Source organism: Cupressus sempervirens, chromosome 9, assembly GCF_028749045.1.
Source record: "Cupressus sempervirens isolate cs-2001-9-10 chromosome 9, ASM2874904v1, whole genome shotgun sequence".
Lineage (NCBI taxonomy): Eukaryota > Viridiplantae > Streptophyta > Pinopsida > Cupressales > Cupressaceae > Cupressus > Cupressus sempervirens.
Genome location: NC_143126.1, coordinates 789,948,079 through 789,956,142, shown reverse-complemented (window position 1 = coordinate 789,956,142; position 8,064 = coordinate 789,948,079). Strand labels below are relative to the sequence as shown.

Here is an 8,064-nt window from a genome sequence, read left to right as displayed (position 1 = left end):
TGATAGTTCAACGGTGAAGGCGCGAGACTGATAGTTCATCAGCAGCAATGTAGTGTGAACGAACTGTGCATGGCAATGGGGAGCATAGCGGTGGAGAGGTGGAGCGGTGGAGCGGTGACTGGGCTCCCATTATTTTCTATAAATCCGGCGAAATTTTATTATGAAGAATGGGAGAAGCGGCGGCCATTGGTGAAGAATGGCGGGAGACTCAAACTGCGAGCACATTTTGTTCAGTTGGGGAGGTTCCAGTGTGGAAGCGACAGTTCGACTATGCGCCGCCATTAACGACATGCTGGAACATCCCCAACTAACCAAATTGTGGTCCCAGAAAAACATGGGTAGATTGTTTCTTGTACAGCAGGAGCTCCTTTCAACGATTATATCCTCCATTATTTCTCAATGCACAAACTCTCTCTGTGAGTTCTTCCTCACATTCTCGCACCCATTATTTGATTACGCTTCACATGCATTTCACCCAGGCTGGACTCATAGGTATGTGCGAATTTGTTGCCCATATTTGGTTTGCAGATTTACAAAATGCTATGAGGTGGCCAAATCCTGATCCTGAAAGGAAGGAAATGGTGTTAACTGTAACTTTCTTATATTTTCTTCATCGTGATGTTTTCTTTACATAGATTCTTAGGCATTTACATAGAAAAAGTACTGATGTTATCCTACAGCTTTCGCAAAGATACCCAGAAAATAATTGGAGCCCTAGCCGACGTGCCTCGATGGAGTGAATTTCTGATCCTATTTTTCCCCAATTTGGTTTTCTTGACTTTCTAATTGTTCAAATTTACATGGTCCTGTTTTTCTTAATTTACTTTTCATGGGTTTCTGATTGTTCGGACTTTACTTACTCCTATGTTCTCCTAACTTGCTTTTCTTGGGCATTTAATTTCTCCTAATATGCTTTTCTTGGGTGCTTGATTGTTCAGATTTTGTACCTTCTGTAATTGAACCTGGTCTTTACCTGGTAGTAGTACAGAAGATTTCCTCCACCAGCATTAACCGCACATAGGATATGGTTGGACAAGAATCCAATTTCTATTAACCAAAAGGTACATATGCTTTATATCTACTTGCAGTCTGCGTAATAATTAAACTACAATTCGGAAGGATTATATATACTTGTGCTGTGTAATAATTAGACTATAATTGTCTCTTGGTTTACAGGGAAGCTTACTTTGTTATTCTAAAATCATTACTATTACAATTATCTCATGGATTATTTAGACTACAATTCTCTCTTGCTTTATAGGCAAGGTTAATTTGTTATTCTAAAATCACTAATACGTTCCTTATTTAGGATTATAGTGAAGATTACTTTCTGTTTCTAAAATCATTCTCACATTAGTTATGAATGAATGTAGATTTTGCCTCCATTTACTTGTAATTGTATTTGTACTAAGTTTAGCTATTATATATGATATTTAGGCAAATGATGGCCATCATTTAGCACACAGAGAGACAACGTACCCACGATCCTTTACAAGTAAGGATAGTGAACGCTCTGAGTGAAGATGATGATTACTCCCAAATTAAACCTATGGGAGATGATGAAACCATAGCTAGCATCTTGAAGAGGATTAGGCATGAAAGACGTGAGTGGACATCCGAGGTTAGGGCCGAGGTCAAAGCTGCATTGCGTGCTGAGGGCAAATCGACACAGATGCCTCAAATAGTAAGATAGAGAAGCTTCAAAGTGATGTACAACAACAGCAAAGAAATGCTAAATATAAGGAAATGTAAATGAAAGTTTAGATATGGCCTCCTTATTAATAATATAAAAGAACTTTTGCAATTTTATGCAAATATGAATACCCATTTTTGTTATGCCCGTCAATGTGTGTAACTTATACACATTTATCTAACATTGCTGAATAGGTAAACTAGTATATGTCTGAAAAAGTAGTATAGAGAAGCTTCGAAGGGATGTACACAATAAGGGAATGCAGATAGAAGGTTACATACAGCCTCCTTATTCATAATGTAAATCAACTTTTCCAATTTCATGTATATAAGAGTACCCTTTTTAACGGCTTTTCAAAATTAGCAACTTATATACAAGTATCCTACATGGCTGAGCAACTAAACTACTATAGTCCATTCTACTAAAAATATCTATGGAGGTTGCATTTCCAAATGCTTTTCAATAAGTACTCTCGTTGTTATAGCTATCAATAGGCAACATCTACACCATCAGAATCTACTTAAACATATATCAGTCATTTCGGCTCAATAAAAAATTAACCATAGATACAAAACAGTGAATCGAAATTTAACCATAGCTACAAAACACTCCTGAGTATGTCATACTCTCCGTAGTTATTATTGCCCATTTTCCAAGATAATAAACATAATCATATCTCGGTTCGGCCAATTAGTGGGTCAACTAGAATGGCCCCCGCTTGCTGGTTATTACACATTGTGCAGCAATGTTTACGATTGGACTGGCAACCTCTACACTCTTTACATACCATTAGCAACCTCTGCTGCTCTTCCTCCTTGTGTGGTCAACACTTCTTGATGGGCAGCTTTTGGTAATCTCCATGCAAATTAGGAAAGCCATCAGCAAATTGCAAAGGAAGGGAGAAAAAAAGAAAGCAAATTCAAACTTAGCAATATGAGTAATATAGCTACTAAAAAAAATTCGCTCCAAGAAAGGCTCCTGCGGTGCATATACTATTAGAATCCCAACACTGGCAGACCGAGCAGGTTCCCTACCTTGACTATTATCTAATAATTTAAATGTACAACTATAGATGCCCGTTGTTTAGAAGTGGGCAAGTATACCTTACAAGTTGCAACAGATTCAAACCCCAATGGTGACTTCCCAATAAATTCGACACTAGCATAGCTATAATTATTATTAAGCATTAGCCTATGAATAATGATAACAATATGATTTCTAACGCTTTTAGGGTTATAAATGAAATTTTAGAGCAACCACCACTATACATGACAACAAACTAACAACAACATTTAGCTGATTATGAGAACTAGGAGCAATTGTAGCAGTAAAACTTGAACCAAAATTGGCATCTCCAAATAGATTAGCTGCTGAGCTTAGCCCATTAGTGGATGTGCTATTCAGTAAAACTGTAGTTGTAGGTGTGGGAAGAGCTAATGGCTCAAAGGGTGGACCAAACAAATCAAAATCCATCTGCGATGATGTGACAGTAGGTGGCACTGTTTCAAGAAAACATGTCTGAGTTTATTACGACGGGCAATGTTTTTCAAATCAAGCAAGATGTCTTGCATCCTACTCAACAAAAAACCTCTACAGAAATTTCAGTATGCAATATGAACAAAATATTTGAACTCAATGTGAGAAAAACAAACTACAACAACCAATCCCTTTAACTCAAATAAATTGCACTTGAGAAACAAACTTAAACAACTAAATCATTTAATCTCGGACTGCACTTGAGTAAAAAATTAGAACCCCAAACCCCTTCAAGCCAAACAGATTGCACTTGATACCCTCCAGCGCAACTTCGCTAAAAGAATGCAGGATCCCAAACTTGAGAAGAAAACATGCCACTTAACCTCCAGCCTTATTTTGGACAGGACCTTGTGGCATTCAAAAATATTATCAAAACCAATCAACCTAAAGACTTGAAACTGAAACATGAAACTTCTAAAAAATGGTAGTTGTAGGTTAAAATTTCATGAGATGTTCATGTTGAGTTCTACCTGAAAGCACAGTGGGTATCTTCAAAAGTAAATTGAATTAATTCTTTATAAATTTGACATTTCCTGATAATGTACATTTTTTCTGCACCATAGTCATTCCAATTTTCAACCTTATTGTAGTACAAAGAAAAAACATTGGACATATTTAATGTATACTGTTGAGCAATCTTTTAAAATAAATTGTATATTTATTAGGCATTTCAGATGTAACCCAGTGATCCATCATCAGGAAGAGGAAAAAGTGATTACTAAATTGCAATCTATCCTTATAAACTTAAAGTGATTAATGAAACTTTAGAAGGATAGATCTGCAATTCACTAATCACTTTTTCCTCTTCCTGCTGATAGATCACTGGGTGTGATCTGAAACATCAATTGAAAAAAAAAACACAGTTTATTCTAAAAGATTACTCAACAATATACACGGGCAGTGAAAGATTGATATCAACTATATTTAATGTAAAGCATCGCATCCATGTATTACAGTTAGACCATGAAGATTCTCCATCCAACCTGGTCCAAAGAGAGGGACATCCAGTTACACTTGAAATGTTCATTATAAAAGGCATGTGACATTATTGATTCATTTTATTTCCTGCCTATCAAAAATTATCAACTTTCTTGTTACCCCCTTCCCTGGTAGTACTAAAAAAAATTATACCTAAGAAATTTTAATAGTGTAGAAATGGGAGCTGGTGTGAGACAGAGACATGATAATCCCTTATTTCTCTCAAACATAAGCTTCACACCAGGAATTTTGGGCATTATGAATCTTGGTAAAGTTTCCACATTCCATGCTGTTACAAATTCTCCCACTTAGAATATAAAATAATGGAACCAAAGATAGGTAAATAAATTATTTGGAAAACTCACTTTCATTCGATTAACAAATCGCTGGAAGACAAATGCTCTATATTCTAGCGTAAATTATAGCCATCCTGTCATGGCATGCATTTCCTAATTGTCACACACATTACATTAAGGCATAATTCCGGTACAGTTAAATATTAGAATATAACTAAATTTTTCCTAAATTACATTCTGACAAAATAGAGTTCTTATAAATATAGAGGCCAGCATGTGAAGGTTAGACAAGCCTTTTTTATTGATGTATTCAATTTATTGAACTACAAGTGCACTTGCCATGCCACAGATAGAAAACCCAGGGTTAACCATTCATGAATAAACTTTCTAGCTATATATATATATATCCTTTGACCAAGGGAAATTCTTATCTGGGATACAAAATCATATTAAATACTATTTGAATATAATTCATAGTACCAATTATATGTCACTCAAACCCAAGAGAAGGCTTAATATGTCAGTCATCCATCATAGAGTAGCCTACCTAGTGGGGATGCTTGTTTCTGCCCTCCTGATTTGTGTCACCTTACTTACCTACCTATAAATGTGACTTCTCAATCGATCAACCATTGTAGAGGTTGGAGAGAAAACTTCCTTCTTTTATTTCCTTCTCTTCCCTAAATGATTGCATGTCAGGTTATAAGTAGTTTAATAATTCAAAAATAACATCTCATACAGAAAAATATAGGAGTTAAGTATTAGTTATCTTATCCCACTGCATACCACAATATTCACTCTATCACAGGATGGTTGTATAATGATGTACAGATCGCTTGTTTCCAAAAACAGATATCTTTTGGTCTTCCTTCATTAATAGTTTGAGGAATTGGTGAGGGGTGATTAAGTGATTGTTGAATAAATCATTGATATGTGATAATGTCATGAGTGTTTTTTGATATATTGGTCAATGATTATTAAACGAATGTTGATTTGTTGCACTTTCATTAGTTCTTCAATAGATCCTATATTCTATTCATCACCCAGAATCTATTGCAGATTTCTGTCACCCATAATCGATTGCAGATTTCTGTGGTATTTTGATTATTACTTTTCAGAAAACATCACATATGTTGACACTCTGTTTAGCTTTTTATGCACGCTTTATCAGGTGTGTGGATGGTTGTGTATATCCATCAACCACAAAGTATACACAAAAACCAAGTTTGGTCCCCTTGTGACCAGTTCTAAATACTTGATATCTGCAAAATAAAATATAGGAGATATATTTTTAATGAACATATTGACTCATTATTGTGAGACTTCTGACAGAGAGCAATACCACAACTGATCTGAGTTCTAATACGAATCAAAGTGACAAAAATGAATAAAGATATTCTCAATGTATTCCAATCAACCATATCCTTCGATGAAAATGTTCAGCTCCATTTGATAATCCCTGTGATGACAATACAATATGCAACCTGAACTAAGAATAACGAAAAATTAGAGCACTTAAACCCAATTACTTCTCTGGCATGATAACTTGTGGTGTGTTGCAATGCTTAGCTTACTTTTCTCGGTTGGAGTATTTATAGAAAGCATATGAATGGATATGCCAATCATGATAATTACATTTCTTTTAGGAACACTCTATCTTCTTCTCATTAATTATCTAACCTACTAATATATCATATTAAGGTGAAGGTTTATGTAATGGATGTAATTATGATTATGAGTAGGTGTTGTGAGGTTTTCACACATCGCCCCAAAATCTTGGGGACCCCCTTTTTTAATCGCCTTTAGGGCCAGTGGGGAAGGTTAGATGTATTTTTCACCCGGTTTCAACTTGATTTTCCAGAGCTATCAGTTCTATCCTTAGGCCGAATAAGTTCAAAATTGATTTCAACTTGGCAGGATAAGATTGTGAATTTTGTACTTAGACGATTTCTTTTGAAAATTTGGATTTAATTGTAAATTTGAATGATTTTTCAAATAAGGAAATTTTTCGTTAGACTTAGGTTCTTGGAAAATCTTATTTTTTTTTGGTGAAATAGAATTTAATTTTGTAAGATGAAGTTGAATTGCAAAATCGATTTTTACTCTAGAGGCAATTTTATTTTTTGTCATAAAATTTTAATTATTTAGCAAAATCGATTTAGAGGAAAATTGCAAAAATTGGCTTTAATAGATTAAATTTGCCTTGAAAGCTTTTGGTATTTAATGAAATTGGTAAATTAATATTAAGAAATGGCTTTTGGTTAGCCAAAATTCAACTTCAAGGATGTATTAATTAGCAAACCCTCATTAAATAGAAATTTTTAGCATCCCCAAGGCACCATTCAATTTCGTTTTGCAATTTGTGGTTAATTAGTAAATTAAAAGTGCAGTTCTCATTTTAGAAAATTAAAATTTTGGCAAAGTATTTAAAGTGGGCCACTAACTTAGCTTTAATTTTGGGTTTTTTTTCCTCTATAGGACCAAGTCGGCCAGCCTGGGAGGAAGGTGAAAGCTGCTATAAAGGGAGTCCCCTCCCATTTCATTTTCATCAATTCATTTGCTCCTCATGCTTGGGCGAATTTGAAGCAAGGGCAGATTTCTAGACTTGGGCGAAATTGGTGGAAGGCGGTTTTTTGGCGATTTTTGGGCAATTTCTCCATTGCCATTGTTGGGCGATTTGTCTAAGGGCCAGATTTTTTGCGTTTTTGGGGATTTTTCTCCACTTTGTGGGCTGCGATTTGTGCCCTAGGTGGCAGATTTTACAGATTTTGCTCCTTCTTTGCTTGGGCGAATTTTGTGGAAGGGCAGATTTTTTTTTCATGCTTAGCCGAATTTTGTGGAGGCCGAAATTTGTGGAAGACAAAATTCTGATTTTCTAGAGGGGCTGCAATTTTTATATCAGATTTGGGCAATTTTGTTGGGAGAAGAGATACATATGAAAGTTTGATTTTTGCATAGAAGGCAAGTGTTGGATAAGCTTAGAGGCTTTGTTTTCTAATTTGCAAAGGGATTTGTAATTCTTTGATGTCATATCCCGGGTTTCGAAAAGTTGCTGTAAGATTATTAGTTAAGGTGAAAGTCATCATCTAGAGTTGCAAGGAGTGCTTAAGCTGACATCCATTCTTTCGCTCTTTTCTAAGAATTGCACTACTTGGTTCTTCTTGCCTTTTGGTCCACCACTCTACCATCCCGTAATAGGGCGACGAGCATGGAGGATGATAGTGCAAGTAAGAATCCCAAGCGGGCAAACGCTAAGAAAGACAAAGAGGATATGACGCCCAAAACTTCCTTCTTCTCGAAAATGAAGAAAATAACCGATACTAATATCGCTACAGTGGACATGATACGGATGAGGGACAGACTAAAGGAAGGACAATCCCCCTTGGCAAAGAGGATATACAAGAGCGGAATTGTACATGCAGCAGTTTTTCCTCCTACTTTGCCTTGTCCGGAATTGATTATGGAGTGTGCATCCAGATTTGATCTAGACAGTAAATCCATCATTTTTGGCGAAGGGAAGAGAGTGTTGGCCAACATTGGCGAACAAGCAATTGAAGAGAC

The 8,064-nt window shown here is 35.7% G+C and overlaps 1 protein-coding gene across 1 annotated transcript in view; it reads left to right on the top strand.

The window, feature by feature from the left end:
- Nucleotides 1–241: 241 nt before the first annotated feature.
- The window catches only part of LOC149541087 (SKP1-like protein 1A), a 43,224-nt gene continuing 35,401 nt past the window's right edge, over nt 242–8,064 (top strand). The window contains exons 1-3 of the mRNA XM_089799812.1: nt 242–416; nt 529–736; nt 939–1,061. The gene's annotated coding sequence lies outside the window, so the exon portion shown is untranslated. The remainder of the gene's footprint in view (nt 417–528; nt 737–938; nt 1,062–8,064) is intronic.